The 16,703-nt window shown below is 32.5% G+C and overlaps 1 long non-coding RNA gene across 1 annotated transcript in view; it reads left to right on the forward strand.

Moving 5' to 3' along the window:
* Window positions 1-330: 330 nt before the first annotated feature.
* Window positions 331-16,703, forward strand: part of LOC140641786 (uncharacterized) — a 29,611-nt gene continuing 13,238 nt past the window's right edge. Inside the window, exons 1-2 of the long non-coding RNA XR_012038373.1 lie at window positions 331-465; window positions 7,471-7,520. This is a non-coding gene — a long non-coding RNA (uncharacterized lncRNA). The remainder of the gene's footprint in view (window positions 466-7,470; window positions 7,521-16,703) is intronic.

Genomic DNA, 16,703 nt, shown 5'->3' on the forward strand with positions numbered 1-16,703 from the left:
TTATATTTAGTTTTTAGTAATCTTCATGATGCTTCAGGACTATAAAAAATGTAGTTCGTTTTTTAAGTTTCTAAAAATGTATTTATTTTAGTAATCTCTATACCCAACCTGGGGCTCAAACCCATAATCAAGAGATCAAGAGTCACATACTCCTCTGGCTGGGCTAGCCAGGTACCCCCAAATACAGTTCTTAAGCAGAGTTTTTGAAGGATAACAGTAAAGTGCTAGAAATCTTACAATTTAATCAGAATCTTTATGATTATATTATAATGTATAATTGTGATATCAGAACAAAAATTTGGGCACCATCTCTTAGCTAAGTCACTTTACCCAGGAGAGAAAAAACTTGTGTCTTTATTTCCAGAGGTAGTTTTACAACTTGAAGCATGGTGTCTACCGAAGTTAGGCTTGGGCCTTGCTGCAGAAACTGTGAGATAGGTGTGCTATCTCCCTTGATGTTTACAGGTAAAAAATAACGTAAAGATATTTACATTCAAAGAAGTAGTTCTTAGGCCCTGAGAAAGACATTTCTGGGTCATAAAGCTGACAAAATGCCTATTTGGTTTTCAAAGGGACTTACATTGAATTTGAAGAGGGAAAAGTACTAGAATTATAAGTTTTCTACAGTAAATGGTCTAAGAAAATGGGTGGGGGAAAATCTCCTTTCTTTTTCAACAGGGAAATTTAACTTATTTTTAATTTATAAAAGCTGAAGGCGATGCTAAACCACTGAGCCACCGGGGCTGCCCTCACATCTTCTCTTCTACTGTCGACATCAATATATATATATAAAATTTCCTTTGCTTTAAATGAAATGTGCTGACTTAAGTGATTCAGCTTATTAAGTCACATATTAATAAAGTCGATGAATAAATTTTACACATGCTATCATAAATAAATATTTAGGGATTTTATTTTATTTTTTTTAATTTTTATTTATTTATGATAGTCACAGAGAGAGAGAGAGAGAGAGAGAGAGAGGCAGAGACACAGGCAGAGGGAGAAGCAGGCTCCATGCACCGGGAGCCCGACGTGGGATTCGATCCCAGGTCTCCAGGATCACGCCCTGGGCCAAAGGCAGGCGCTAAACCGCTGCGCCACCCAGGGATCCTGGATTTTATTTTTTTAATTAAAGATTTATTTATATTAGAGAGCATGAATGAGGGGAGGGGCAGAGAGAGAAAATCTTCAAGCCAACTCACTGCTGAGCCCAGAGCCACACTGACGGCTTGAGTTTATGACCCATGAGATCAGGACCTGAGACGAAACCAAGAATCAGAGGCTTACCCGACTGAGTCATCCAGGTGCCCCATAAATACTTAGAAATTTTAAAAACATCTTAAAATAAACCCTTTTATTGCCATTATCTGAAGTTTATACATGATCTTGTTGATTTCAGGGATCCTGTCTCTCCTAAAAATCTGGCTAGGAATAAATCCACATTTAGCAGTATTTATGTGTAATCACATGCTGTTAATTAATGAGAAGACAATCACCTCCTACAAACTAACTTCTTATGCTTCTCAAAATGTAATTTTCCATCCCAGAGTAAGTACAGAAGGCTGAGGTAAAAAACAAACAGACAAACAAAAAACAAAAACAACAACAACAAAAAACTAGAGCCAATTATCCAATTATCCTTACCTTTAGGAATCCTACCTTTCCTTTGCTAGAGGTTTTATTCCTTATTGCTTTGTCAGTTTTTTGTGGATCTTTCCTCTATCAAATATTATATTTGTTTGAAAATTAACAGAATAACACATCTCATATATTAATAACGAATATATTTTAAGGTCATTTTGTAATTCGGGTCTGATACGTGATTAGAACTCCTAAACTAGGGCTTACCTGAGTGACTCAGTGGTTAAGTGTCTGCCTTTGGCTCAGGTCATAAACCCAGGGTCCTGGGATGGAGTCCCACATTTGGCTCCCTGTGGGGAGCCAGCTTCTCCCTCTGCCTATGTCTCTGCCTCTCTGTGTTTCACGTGAATAAATAAAATTTAAAAAAAGAATTCCTAAATTATACACTCCCCAATCAAATATATTGAAATAGAAATTTTGCGATTTAAGTTTATTTCCCTATTATTAGTCCTGAAGCAGAACAGGCATTCCATAAATATATTGACTAAAAGAATGATGATAATACCTCAAATCTAAAATGTCATAACATTTTTCAGCCCTATAACATAAAATTACCAGAATATTTCCAGCCTAGCAGCTATAATATTTATATTAATAGAAGATCAAAAACAAATGCCAATTTTATACTAAGAGATTTGAAATAACAACCATGTTTTCCAATGTTTAAAAATTATATAATTTTTAAGTGTATACTTTTAAGAAGACTAAGCATGAGATTGTCTGAATGTCTAAATATCTTCACATACCAAAAACAGCTTAAGACCAAGGACAAGGATGTTTTAGTTAAGATTATGACTAGTTCCTCATTGCTTGGTAAACTCCCTAAGTAATCAGGTTCTCTGATGCCTCTCATTTGGTTGTTTACCAAGATGCTTAAAGAGAGCGGATTCTTCAAAGTCAATTACTTCCTGTCCTGAGTATCAACTCCCTAATACCATTAACTCCTCCTAATTCTTTCAAGAAGTAGAGAGAGACTATTGAGCTAATTGAACCATATTTCTAATGGTTGCTAATGATTTAATGTGCTCATCCTCCCAGATAATATATTTGCATTTTAACAGGAAAATAAAATGTCTAAGTGGAAGGAATGACTACTGTGACGATTTCCAGATAGATTATGAATATTAATGTACTTTAAGTGAAGTTCCCTGGAAAGATGATTGTGTTTGTTGAACAGGAAAATGTAACTGAAAACTATTTCAAAAATATGTTTGGGGAAATCAATTCCTTTGTTCAGCCATTTTAATAAAAAATGTAGTCCAAACAAGTAGGCAAAGATTGTCCATTTAAAATCTGGGTGAAATAATATACAGTAAGTAAAAATTGGGGGGAATAAAACTTTAAACAATTACTATTGAGATGAAATTATGAGTTATACAGTTAGATCTTTAGCTCTTTGAGTTTTATCAGCTCCTTAGTTTTACTTTTCATAGATTTATGAGGAGTATAACTAACATAATAAATTTCACATATTTAGGGATCTCTGGGTGGCGCAGCGGTTTAGCGCCTGCCTTTGGCCCAGGGCGTGATCCTGGAGACCCGGGATCGAATCCCATGTCGGGCTCCCGGTGCATGGAGCCTGCTTCTCCCTCTGCCTATGTCTCTGCCACTCTCTCTCTCTCTCTCTCTCTGTGACTATCATAAATAAATAAAAATTTAAAAAAAATAAAAAAATAAATTTCACATATTTAAAGAGTATAGTTTGATAAGGTATATATATATATATATATCTCAACCTTTGTAACTATTACCATAAACAACATATTTGTAACTTGCTGAAATTTCCATGCAACTGATGTAGGAAGGCTGAGGGGACTCCATTTTAGAAAGGCTTTGACTCTGTTGTTTTTCTGCTAGGCCTATTTACTCATGTTTTATATTTTGCCTCTGAACCAGCCAAAGAAGCTATGTTCCCACTTCAAGGGGGAAGCAAGAAAGTAAATCATTCTCTGAGCTTTGTCCCAGTCCCCCAAACATCAGATAACATCTAAGAAGTGCTAGATCCCAAACATGTGCCAGTTCATTAGCTTCAAGCAAAACAGCCAACACTGGTATCAATAGCCCTTAGCCTCATGATTTCTAAAATAACACCTACTATTCACCTGTCAGCCACCTTTTATTGGACCCTATCTTAGATTCCAAAAAGGATATTTACCAATGAAGACTCCTTCTCCCTTCCTGAGTCTGCTAGACACTCTGTTATTCTCTACCTGTCACTTACACTATTCAATAAACTCTTTTCACGTTCTCTGAATTTCATTTGATTCTTTTCCTGCATGAAGCCAAGGACCCTCTTGGCTGGTGCTGCAATATCCTCATTACCACTACAACCTTTCCTCTTCCTTCTTAACCCTATCCACTGTCCTCTGGCATTTACTGTTTTGCTTTGTCACTACAGATTAGTTTGTATCTTACAGAATTTCTCCAAAATAGGAACACATAGTATGTAAAACATTTTTCTGACTCTCTCATTCAGCAGAATTATTTTAATTTTCATTCATCTTGTTGCATGTATCTATAGTTGATTCCTTTGGCTGACTTGTACTGCATTGTATGGATAGACCACATTTTATATAACCATTCATTTGTTGATGAACATTTGTATTGTTTTTTAGTTTTTGTCTATTTCAAATAAAGCTGCTAAAAATATGTGTAAAACTTTTGGTAGGAACATAATGCTTTAATTAATATTGGGTGAATTACCTAGTAATAATGTTTGTAGCATGTGGAAAGTATCTAAACACCTTAAAAATATAAAGTTTTAGAAACACAGAAAAATTGCAAAGATGATACAGAGAGTTCTCATATATCTCACACTCTGATTCCTCTATTCTTAACATCTTACGTTAGTGTGGTACATTTGCCAAAATTAAAGAACCCATACTGATATATTATCAGAGACTAAAATCCAAACTTTATCCATATTTCTTTACTTTTTAACCTAATGCCATTTTTCTGTTCCAGATCTCTAGCCAAGATTCTACATTTAGTTGTCACATATTTAAGGTGTACAACTTGATATTTTGATATACGTATATGTTGAAAAATATTGAGCACAATCTAATTAACATATACATCACCTCACATAGTTACTATTTCTTTTTATTGTTTTATAGTAATAAAACTTAAGATCTATCATCTTAGCAAATTTCAGGTATACAATACAATATTCCTTTGCTTTTGATGGCTTTAAGACTATGGAAGGGTACCAGTCAGATATTTTGCAGCATGCCCTCTATTGGGATTTTTCTTACGCTATCTCATAACTAGCCTGGGTTTTATATTTTGAGAAGGAAAAGCAGATAATTAAACTGCTGTTTAAAAACATATCAGAAGCACATTCCGTCACCATGATTTATCTTTACGCTGACCCTAATCACCTGATTGAGGTAATGTCTGTCTGTGAGGTTACACTTTCTTCCCTTTCCCTACTGCACTCTTTAGAACAAAGTCAGTAGAGATGCCTGGGTAGCTCAGTGGTTGAGCATCTGCCTTCAGCTCAGGCATGAATCTGGGGTTCTGAGATCAAGTTATGCAGGGAGCCCACTTCTCCCTCTGTCTATTTCTTGGCCTCTCTCTCTCTCTCTTTCTGTGTGTATGTGTGTGTGTTTCATGAATAAATAAGAAAATCATAAAAAAATAGAATGAAGTCAATATAGTACTACCCACATTTGAGGAATGGGGAATTAAATTCCGCCTCTCTGAGGAAGAGATATCAACAAATTATTTAGGATTCTTTGCATGGAGATTTGTCTGTTTCCCTCTATTTTGAATAAGCAGCAAATCATAGATTTATATTAGCACAGACTCAAAGATATGTATTTTCTATTTTGAGGTCCTTACATATTCTCAATACAAATCATTTGTAAGATACATGATTTGTAAATATTTTCTCCTAGTCTGTTGTTTGTCTTGCATTCTCTAATGGTGACTTACAAAGAGCAGAAGATTTTAATCTTGATGAAATTCTGTTTATCATTGTATTTCTCTTGTATGGTACATGGAGTTGGTATCATATCTAAGAAATCTTTGCCTATCCAAGGTCTCAATGATTTATTTCTGTGATTTCTTTTACAATGGATATCTTTAATATTTAGATCTATGAACCATTTTGAGCTGATCTTAGTATATGCTGCATGGTGTGGTCGAAGTTCAGTTTTATCTTAGAGTAGGCATTAGAGTGTGATGTACAATTCTGGCAATCCCCTAAGAGATTGCAATGACAAAGAAACCTTATCCTTGTATATTGCCAAGCAGATACAACTCATTACACACATATTCAAAAAGTACATGATAGCTAGTCCTCAGGTAAGAGAACTTGACAGCTCTGTTTTGTTACATAGAGTTTATCCTAATTTCATCTGGCAATTGGGGTGGTCATGTATGTTTGCTAATTGACTCTCCAAAGGAAAAATAAACTTCTCATATCTTTAGGATAAGATGTAGTTTTGCAAGTTCTGGTGAAGTACCTACCTAATTAGATTCCTTGTCTTTCACAGAAACTGAGAGATAGGGGCACTATCTTTTTGATGATTACATTTCAAAGAGATGGTTCTCTGGTCCTACAGAAAGACATTATGGGGCTGTTAAAATGCTACCAACCTTCCAGCAGGAAGAGATCAAGCTGAGGACCTTTTCCCTAGACAGGGGCTCACTGTGGTTTGGTAGTGAAATCTAGAGTCTCTGGCAAAAGGCTTATTTAGCCTTTAAAAAGATTTATATACATTTCAAAAATCAAAGAGTTTGCAAGTTTTCTAAAATAGATGTTCTAAGAAAAGGAAAGAGGCAGGGAATCTTTTCCCTTATTTTTAACAGTGAGAATTAAACCTCTCATTTTTAATTTGTATTTTCCCTTACAAACCTTATTGATATTCTGTCCCCAGTTCTATATTTTTTCAAGAGGAATGCTGAAATCTACAATGGTGATGGATTTGTCTATTGCTCTTTGAAATCAGTTTTGTTACATGTATATTGAAATTCTCTGATGAGGTGCATTAATGCTTAGGAGTTTTATGTCGTCTTCATGAATTGACCTTTTTTTTCAATAAGAAATGACCTTGGTAATAATCTTTCTCTTAAATCTACTTTAATCTATTGTTAATATAGCCACCTTAGCTTTCATTTGATTAATATCAGCATGGTACAGTTAAAAAATCTATTTCCTTTAATTCATTTGTTTCTTTATATTTAATAAAGGTTTTTTGTAAGCACCATTTATTTGGAGCTTGCACTTTTACTCAACCCAATATAATCTCTTTTTCAGTTATGATGTTTGGTCCATTGACCTTTTTAATATGATCAGTGACATATTTTAAAATTCCCTAAATTGCCAACTTTTCTATTTGTTCCATCTGATCTTGTTACCTTCCTCTTTTTTTGTTTACCTCTTCTAAAAAACTAATTATATTTAAAAAAAAATACTTTATCTCCTTTGTTGTCTATTAGCTAGTTTTTTTGTTTTGTTTTGTTTTTTTTTTTGATTCTTTGTTTTTACTCAGTTTACAGCAAACACCTTTAACCTACTTTAGGACATTTTGAGTCACCTTATACTACTTTATGTGTTATATACAAAACTTAAAATAATATACTTCTACACTAAAACTCCTGGCCCTTTCTTGGCCTTTGATCTATTATTTTCATTTATTTTATTTCTATTTTTTCATTTATTTTATTTCTAGATAAATAACAGAACCCCACATTATATTGTTATTGATTTTGCTTTAAGTAGCTAATTATCTTCAAAAGATTTTTAAAATTGGAAAAATAGATTGCTAGAAAACATTTCCACAGATATTCATCATTTTTCCTCTTCTTCATTCCTTTGTGTAGATCCAGATGTCCCTACATTATTTGCCTAAAAGACTTCTTTTCACATATCTGTAAGTGAGAGGCTGCTGGAGATAAAATCTTTTAGCCTTCTTATCCCTGATGTATATTCTCATTAATATTTAAAGATCTTTTGAAACAAATTTAAATAGTATTCTTGTTTATTTTTGGTTGGAGTATTTTGACCTTTGTATACCTGTAGATTTATGCCTTTAATAAAATTGGGAAAAATTTTTCATCAGTTATTCAAATAGTTTTTCCCTGTCTTCCCTTTCCTAAAGGAACTTCAGTAACACTTATGTTAGACAATTTGAAATTGCCTCACAATTTACTGATACTCAGTTCACTTTTTTGTTGTTGGAGTTCTTTTCCCTCGGTGTGTTTCATTTTGGATAGGTTCCATTGCACTGCCTTCAAATTAACTTTTCCTGCTGCAATGTCCAATCTCTTAGTTCCATCTAGCATGTTTTTTATCTCAAATATTTTTGTTTTCATCTCTAGGTGTTTATTTGGGCCTTTTTATTTCTCCCATATTTCTACTTGATATACAATCCTCTCTCAACCTTTGTGAACATAGAAACTATATTTTTATAACATTCTGGTGCCTTGTGAACTAGTTATATTATGAATGCACTTGAAGGATTATTAATATAGTTTTTTTACCCATAATGCATCCAACTTTCCTGTATCTTTGAATTCCTGATATTTTTCTTAATTTCTTAATATTTGATACTAAGAATTTTATCTTCTTGGAAGCTAGTTATATTGTATTTTTATAAATAATCTTTACCTTTAGTTTGAAGTTAAGTTAAATTGCTTAGAAATTCCTTTTCTGGTTTTACTGTTGAGACCAATGGTCTTTGGATAATTTTAGGTAAAATTGGCCAATTATTCTACTCAATGTCCCATGAATAATGATATTTTCCACTCTAATTAGTGGGAAATGAAGTTCTCCTATCTCTGTTTGAGCTTTGGGATTGTTCTCTGTTCCTTTTGCCCACTTCTTTTCCCAGTCTCAGAAAGTTTTCCTACTTATATCCATTGATTAATACTCAGCTGAAAAATAGGATGGGGCCCTTGCAGGTCTCTGAAGTTCTCTATGAGGAGGTTTCTCCTCTCAGGTATTCTGTTTTGCAATCTCTAACTGCCATAGATCACTGCATTCCCAACCATTACCTTAACTCAACAAGTCCTGGATTTTGCCAGATTTTTCTATCTCTATAATGTAGCTTAGGAAACCCCTCCAATCAGGAAGCCTATACAGTCCTAAAGATGTGAACACATGATTTTCTGGTAAAGGTAAAACCGATTCAATTCCACCCCAACCACCCTGGAATTTTTATCAACAAATTTATTTCAGCATTTGTGACTGTCCATGTATGTGTCTATTTCTTGGATTCCCCTCTGAATTATTTTTTTAAAGATTTTATTTATTTATTCATGAGAGAAACAGAGAGAGAGGCAGAGACACAGGCAGAGGGAGAAGCAGGCTCCATCCAGCAAGCCTGGTATGGGACTCAATCCCTGAACCCAGGATCACACCCTGAGCCGAAGACAGATGCTCAGCCACTGAGCCACCCAGGCATCCCTCCTCTGAATTATTTTTTAACCCATTATTGCCTCCTTTATTAATTAATAGGTCAAATCAAATAACTAGCACTTGTTCATTTTGTATTTGAGAACTAACGATTATACTTATTTTAAAAATTACTTTTTAAAAAAGTAGGTATAATAGTGCATTAGGCGGGATTTTCTTAATGCCCAGTTGATGGATATTTGGATATTTTTTTATATTTACCAATGTAAGTTTATCAATTAATACCACACATATAGCTCATTTATTCTTCTATTTAAAAACTCTTAAGAAAAATCCAAAGTATACACAGATAAGTCAAACAGGACTACCGTTTTCAAAGACGATGATACAAATCACTTAATTGGGACTTTAGTTGTGACTAGTCACCTACAGGTATGCATGGCCATCTCTAATTAGATTGTTAGTAGCAGCAATTTTGACTAGAAAAATTCAGTAACCCTGTTATTGGGCTTCTGAGATAAAACTTTAAGATGCATAGCAGGATTTTTATTATGTTTTTGTTGATAATACCTGATAATAATTAGAAAAATGAAGTTCAAGTTTTGCAGTTTAAGATGTTTAAAGTTGGTCCTTCTGTAGACCCTACAAGCACTAATTTATAGTCTCCTGCTGTAGGCACTTTCTTTCTTTATAACCTCATTTAAGATGATGTAAAGTCACCAAGGGCATGTATAGCATAAAGACTCATTTCTGAGGTTAAAAATAAATAGTAAGTACTGCCAAGTGAGTTCCTGTGCATATATGTTTTAGTGTGTGCATTTTTCATTTAGTAATGCTTCTTTAAATAAGAAGTAATTCTTTAACTTTTATTCCTAATAGTAGGTCAGAGAAGTTCATGAGAAAAAAAATTATCTTCAGTGTCTTTCATTTCACCTATTGATGTGAAATAACACAAGTCAGACACTAATCCCCTCTCACAATATTTTAAATGTACTTTTACTAATATTTCTAAGAATGTGTTTAAGTCTAATTGAAGCCTCATGATTGCAGTATTGTCATTTTTACTAGGCTGAAACCCAAATCAAGTTGAGCAGAACTGATAATCAGGCTCTTAATATAAACTTTAAAAATTGAGGCTTGAACTTTGCCAAAATTTACAAATGGGGAGTATAACATTGGATTGTAGTCTAATGCTTGAAAACAGATTTACCTATAAACCTGAGAAGGGACAGCTAAATTATGTATTTATGTATTTGAGAGTGAGAGAGAGAGAGAGGGGGTTTATGTGAGTCAGAGGGAGGGGCAGAGGAAGAGAATCCTCAAGCAAGCTCCCTGCTGAACATGGAGCTGATGTAGGCTGGATCTCATGACCCATGAGATCGTGACCTGATTGAAATCAAGAGTTGGACACTTACCCACCTGAGCCACCCAAGCACCCCTCCATTTGTTTACCCTTATGTTTACATTACTCTCATTGAGACAATTATTGGGTAACTGTTTTGTGTCAAGCTAAATATTGGAATGTGGAAATAAAAATAAAAGTAATATGTTGTCCCTGCTTTGAAGATAGTTTAGAAATGCTGTGCAAAACAGTCTCACAGAATCAGAAGATGGAGGGATGGGATCCAACTCTCTGGAGGCATCAGAGAAAGATTCATTAAGTAAGCATATATTTTAGTTGGCCTGAAAAATGCGTAGATTAACATTTCTGAAGAGAGGGAATGAATGCCAAGCAAAAGAAATATGCAGTAGTGGAAAATTTTACCCTATGGTTAGAGAAGAATTCCAGGCACAGTCTATATGAGTTGTGGAGAAATAAGTACAGAGGGATAGAATTTATGGAGGAGAATTAAGTTGGAATCAAATAATGCAAGATTAGTATAGATATTACAGTATTTTGACCTTTTCAAATTAGGGAAGTTTAGAGTATTGAAGGAAAATAATTATATCTGCAGGACTGAGTGCAAGAAGAAGCTAAATCAGATCAATTAGAAGGATCTTAAAACAATCTTTTTAAAAATTATTTATTTATTTATTTATTATTTATTTATTTATTTATTTTTTTAAGATCTATTTATTTATTCAGGAGAGACATAGATTGGCAGAGATACAAGAAGAGGGAGATGTGGGAGTCTATCCCAGGACTCCAGGATCACAACCTGAACCAAAGGTAGACACTCGCCCACTGAGCCACCCAGGTGCCCCTCTTAAAATAATCTTAATAAATACTGGAGTAGTTAGAATTAAAATAACCAGATGGCTCAAAGAACTTTCACAGAGAGAATTTTAGAATAAAGGGGAAGAATAATTCTCCAAAAGTTTGGTAATGACTGCCAGGTCCTGATTTTCATATTGCTTTATCAAGTACACCTCCATAAAATTTTTAATTCCAACTCTAATTATTATTATTATTATTATTATTATTATTATTATTATTATAGTATTGTGATAGATGAGACTCCTATTTAAAGCATTTCAACCTTTCTATTTTGAAGGTTCAAAATACTTGTAATAGCTAATGTTAGACATTGAAATGGTCTTTCTCAAATTCTCATATAGCATCTAGTTGAGATTTTAGAAAATTACAAACCACACTTCCCAGATTCCTTTGCAACTATTAATCTGAATATTCTGCTAATAGAAAAACTCTTTTGAAACTTACAGAGAAGAAATGAGAAGCAAATAATGTTGCTGTTTTCTGGTTATTATTACTGGTTACAGAGGTTTTAGCAATGTGTTCTAGTGTTTCTTGGTGGCCAGGGATGTTAGTAATATTACTCCTATATCATGATAAATCTAATGGTTGCCCAGAGTTAGTAGCTTCCTCAAATCTCAGGATCTGTTTGTTTAGGGAGTCATATGATAAGCTTACAGCATAATTTGGTTCTTAACATATTAATACACATTAACATGGACAGTGTAGATTTTTTAGTATATTCACAAAGTTGCACAACCATCACCACTAATTCCAGAATACCATCACCCCAAAAAGAAACCCTGCACCCATTAAAAGTCACTTCCCATTTCCCTCTTTCTTCGTATCTTGCTAATAACCAATAATCTAGTTTCTGTCTCCATGAATTTATTTAATATGAAGATTTTATATGATTGGAATCGTACAATAAGTGACCTGGTTTATTATACTTAACATAATTTTTTCAAAGTTCATTCATGTATAACATCAGTTTTTTACTCCTTTTTATGTCTAATATTCCATTAAACATATATATCATGTTTATCCATTCATGAGATGATTAGCATTTGGGTTATTTCCGTACTTTGGCATTTACAAATCATGCTACAATGAACATGTTTTTCTGAGGACATATTTTTTCATTCTTTTGGTAATATATCTAAGAGTGGAATCACTGGGTCGTATGGTAACTCAGTTGTTTAACATTTGAAGAGCTACCAAACTGTTTTCCATAGCAGCTGTATCATTTTACATTCCCATCAGTAATGCATGAAGTTTCCAATTTCTCCACATCTTTACCATCACTTGCTATTAGCCATTTCCATACAGAAACTTTGTGGCAGACGTGAACTTTAATTCTAACAGAAGGAGCTTTGTGATAGATTGATGGGTATTTGATAAAAGTGAAGAATGATGACTGAAAGGCAATGACATAAAATAGAGAATAGAAAAGCCAGACTTAAAACACTAGAAATTGTGGATTCCTAGTAGTAATTGATTAGGTAATTACTATTATATTACATTTGCCTCCCAATTTGGTAAGCATATTTTCCAAACACAAAGATAATTTGAAAAAATTTACTTTTTTCAATGAATAAAATTATAAAAATCTAAACACTATAAAAACATTTAGGTTATATTTTTATACTTGGATTTTTCTCAGAAATAATCATACACAGAGAAGAAAGAATTAGTTATACTCTTCCTAGGATCCTTTTTTCTCTATTTATTAACTACCATGTCAGTATAGAAATTTCATAGTGTTTGCTTGCAAAAATCTTTAAATTTCTCTTAATAGCACAACCTAGAAGCAGACATTGTAATTATTTTAATTAACATTTTTAAGAACATGGAGTTTGGAGTCAAAAAGGATTAAATACTGACTCTGGCACTTAAAGCCATGATTTGGACATTAACTTATATTTATTTAATATCCAAATTGTAAATAGAAATCCAATTTCTAAATATGGGATATTATATTTTATATACAAATGATTACTTGAGACAAAAAAGAAATATTGGAAATGACATGGGCTTTAGAATAAAAGCTAGAAAATATGAAGTCCATAATACATTATGGCTATTGTACATATCATCCATTTATCTAAAAAGGGTTTTAATCCTATACTTATTTCAGCATGTGTTACATACTTAATATTGCAGTAAAATTATTCTTTACTTAACATTTCATCATAGATACATTCCTGAATCATTAAAAACTTCCTTAAACACAATTTGGTTATCTGGCTAACAGTCTCTACTGGGTAAATAATATCACTAAATATATAAATGATGGCGTGCATTTAACTTATCCATTAAAATTATATAATAAATATTTCTGATTTTTTTCATTTTTTTGAACTTTTTTCTAAAAAAGAGGAATTCACCAGAAGTTGACTTGCCATAAAGCATACAGATGCATTCAATGTTCTTCCTATATATCATCAAATTTAAACATAAAGATTTTAAACAATCATTTTTAAATAAATTAATATATTTGTATTTAGAACAGTTTTAAATTTACAGGAAAACTTAGTAAATAGTACAGAGATTGCTATGTATTGTTCTTCCCTCATATACATTTCCCCTAGTAACAACATCTTGTATTTGACTAATACATTTTGTATTAATACTATTAATAACTTATATTTGATACAATTAATGAACTACTGTTGTTTTAATCTTGTCAACTGCAGTTCATTCCTACTATTGATTTGTACATTAGAATATTTTAAAAAAGGGATCCCTGGGTGGCGCAGTGGTTTGGCGCCTGCCTTTGGCCCAGGGCGCGATCCTGGAGACCTGGGATCGAATCCCACGTCAGGCTCCCGGTGCATGGAGCCTGCTTCTCCCTCTGCCTGTGTCTCTGCCTCTCTCTCTCTCTCTGTGTGACTATCATGAATAAATAAATTTTAAAAAAAAAGAAAAAAAATTAAAAAAAAAAAAAGAATATTTTAAAAAAGCCAAAAAATTTATAGATACAGCTTTGGTTGTACATCTATCTGTCTATGGCAGGGATGTCTTTTAACCTCTCTCTGCCATGGAAAAATAATCCCATTCTTAAGATATCCATATAAATAAATCAGTAGATTATTTATACATTTTAGTGCAATAATTACAATCAATTAATGAATATAAACTATTTTGCCACTATATTAAGTGTATTAAATAAGCCAAGGCAAAATCTAATCAGTGGCCATTCATTAAAACAAAAATGCAAATCATAGCATTTGTAATAACAGTAATTTAAAAAATAACTATAGACCTAATAATAATTGTACCTAATTTTTTGAGAACTTACTTGTTACCAGCTACTTGTACTTTATACACATTGCTTTATTTGAGTCTCTTAGTATCATAAAGAAATAGCATTTGTTACTCTATTTTATAGATAAATAAAATCATACTTACAGGTATTAAGTAAAAGAGCGGGAGCATCACACAGCTAGTATACTGCAGAATTGGGATTTGAAATAAAACCATGTGATTCCAAAGACCATTATACTATAACCACAAATTTATACTTGCTATTTCCCTTGTATCCACTCCCTACAAACTTTCTAAATTCTGAAAACAGAAAATGCACTAAAAGTTTACTTTTTATAACTTGTGAAAGAAATGTGATAATATTGAATAATAAAGACTTTAAATGAGCAAAATGAATGCAGAATGTTATTCACTGGCTACTAAATATTGTTTACTTTCCATATTAATGGAACTTTAGAGAGAGCATATGTCAAGCACACCATCCTTGATCCTCATTTACTGTGAATTTATCTTTTTTTTAAAATCACTTAAAATTGTTTATAAAATTATAGTGGATGTATGCCTGTGCTAGAAAGGATGAAATCTTCCACAACAGAAAACACCATTTGTTTATATACAGGTCATTTATTTCAGCTGCCCAGACATGACTGCTTGTATTGTTTGTCTGTAAACAACTGAAAATAATTTATCAGTCTCAGAAAAAGTGGCTAATCTTTAGTAATTAGTGTTGGGTTTCTGCAGCATGATGAATTGTCTTTTCTTATCATATGTCTATAAATAATTTAAAACACCTTTTAACAACATAAGGAGAAAAATGATTACTGTTTTTTAATTTGTAGGCTAGCAAACTGGAGTCTGGAGAGCATGTAAAAATATTTTAGGGAAAATTTTTTCAGTCACAAAATTAAAATAAGAGTTTATGTAAGAGTTTCAAATCCAAAAAAAAAATGAGTTTCAAATCCTCAACTATCTAATAAAAATAATTAATTTCTGTAATTTATAAAATAAAACCAGCCTCATTAGAAGACATTATGAGTGTAATTGTCAAAGGAAGTATCTTAGGGATATAAATGTTGTTGATTCTTCAATAAGGTACATGAACATATGGAACATATGGTAGAAGGCAACTGCATTATAAAAGCATCTCAATCTCAGTTCTACTTCGATTGGTATTTAATTTTTTCCTAAACTAGTCCTTGATAAAATTTTAAACATATTATAAAAATAGATTTTAAAAGATAAAATTAAATAATTTGTAGATTATACTCATCTATATTATAAAGGTTCTGAGAAATAATAATGGCTATAATTTATTAAGAAGTTATTTCACTGATTATGCTAAGGATTTTGGTTATTAAGAATTAATAATATAAGATCTCACTTTTTAGAAAAAGAAGCAGAGGAAATAAAATATAAGACAAAACAACTTATTATTGCTTACATAAACAAATAAAATTATTAAAGGAATCCTAGGAGAATTCATGTCTGAGACAAGTCTTAAAGGCTAAGAATTTCAAGAGTGGCACTAGGTATGAGTAGAACATTTTGTGGATAAGAAAAAAAAAGAGAGCATTGTGTACATGTAGGAGCATAGAAATATTTGAATATTATTGAAGAAATGGTTGGAAAGGAAGAAAAATCAACTAAGAAGTTATTTTGAAAACATGAACAGGTAGCATTCTTTGGGGAACAAATAATGCAAAAATTATAATCATTCATTCCTTCATGAAAAAATAGTTGTCTCGGCAAGTGTGAGCCATTGAAGTTACCAAGAAAACTATAGTTTATTGGGAAATGTAGACTAATAAACAGGGCATTAAATTTTACTCTGGTAAATTCCACATTAAGGGTAAGTTATTTGGGAGGACACACAAACACATAGTAGAGTCACCATTGTAAGTTACCCAGAGGTTAAATAAGTTAAGACTAAGCTGGTTAATAGCTGGGGAAGCAGTATTCAAAAGAGCAGAAATAGCACATGCAAAACATAGAAACTAACAACAATCATGCTGCATTCAAGTCCTTCCAAATGCCCAGAAAACTGAGAATAAAGAATACAGATTACTTTTTTCCAAAGAAAAGTAAGGGTCATGGACTCTGGTATTTAATATATAGTGGCTCAAGTCCTAAGATTTAATAAATAGTTGTTAAGCCTTAGTAAAGTTCATTGACTTCTTTTGACTAAAGTTTTTTCCTCTGTGAAATGTAGATAATAATAGTGGCTTTCACAAGGAACAT

This window comes from Canis lupus, chromosome 10 (assembly GCF_048164855.1).
Source record: "Canis lupus baileyi chromosome 10, mCanLup2.hap1, whole genome shotgun sequence".
Lineage (NCBI taxonomy): Eukaryota > Metazoa > Chordata > Mammalia > Carnivora > Canidae > Canis > Canis lupus.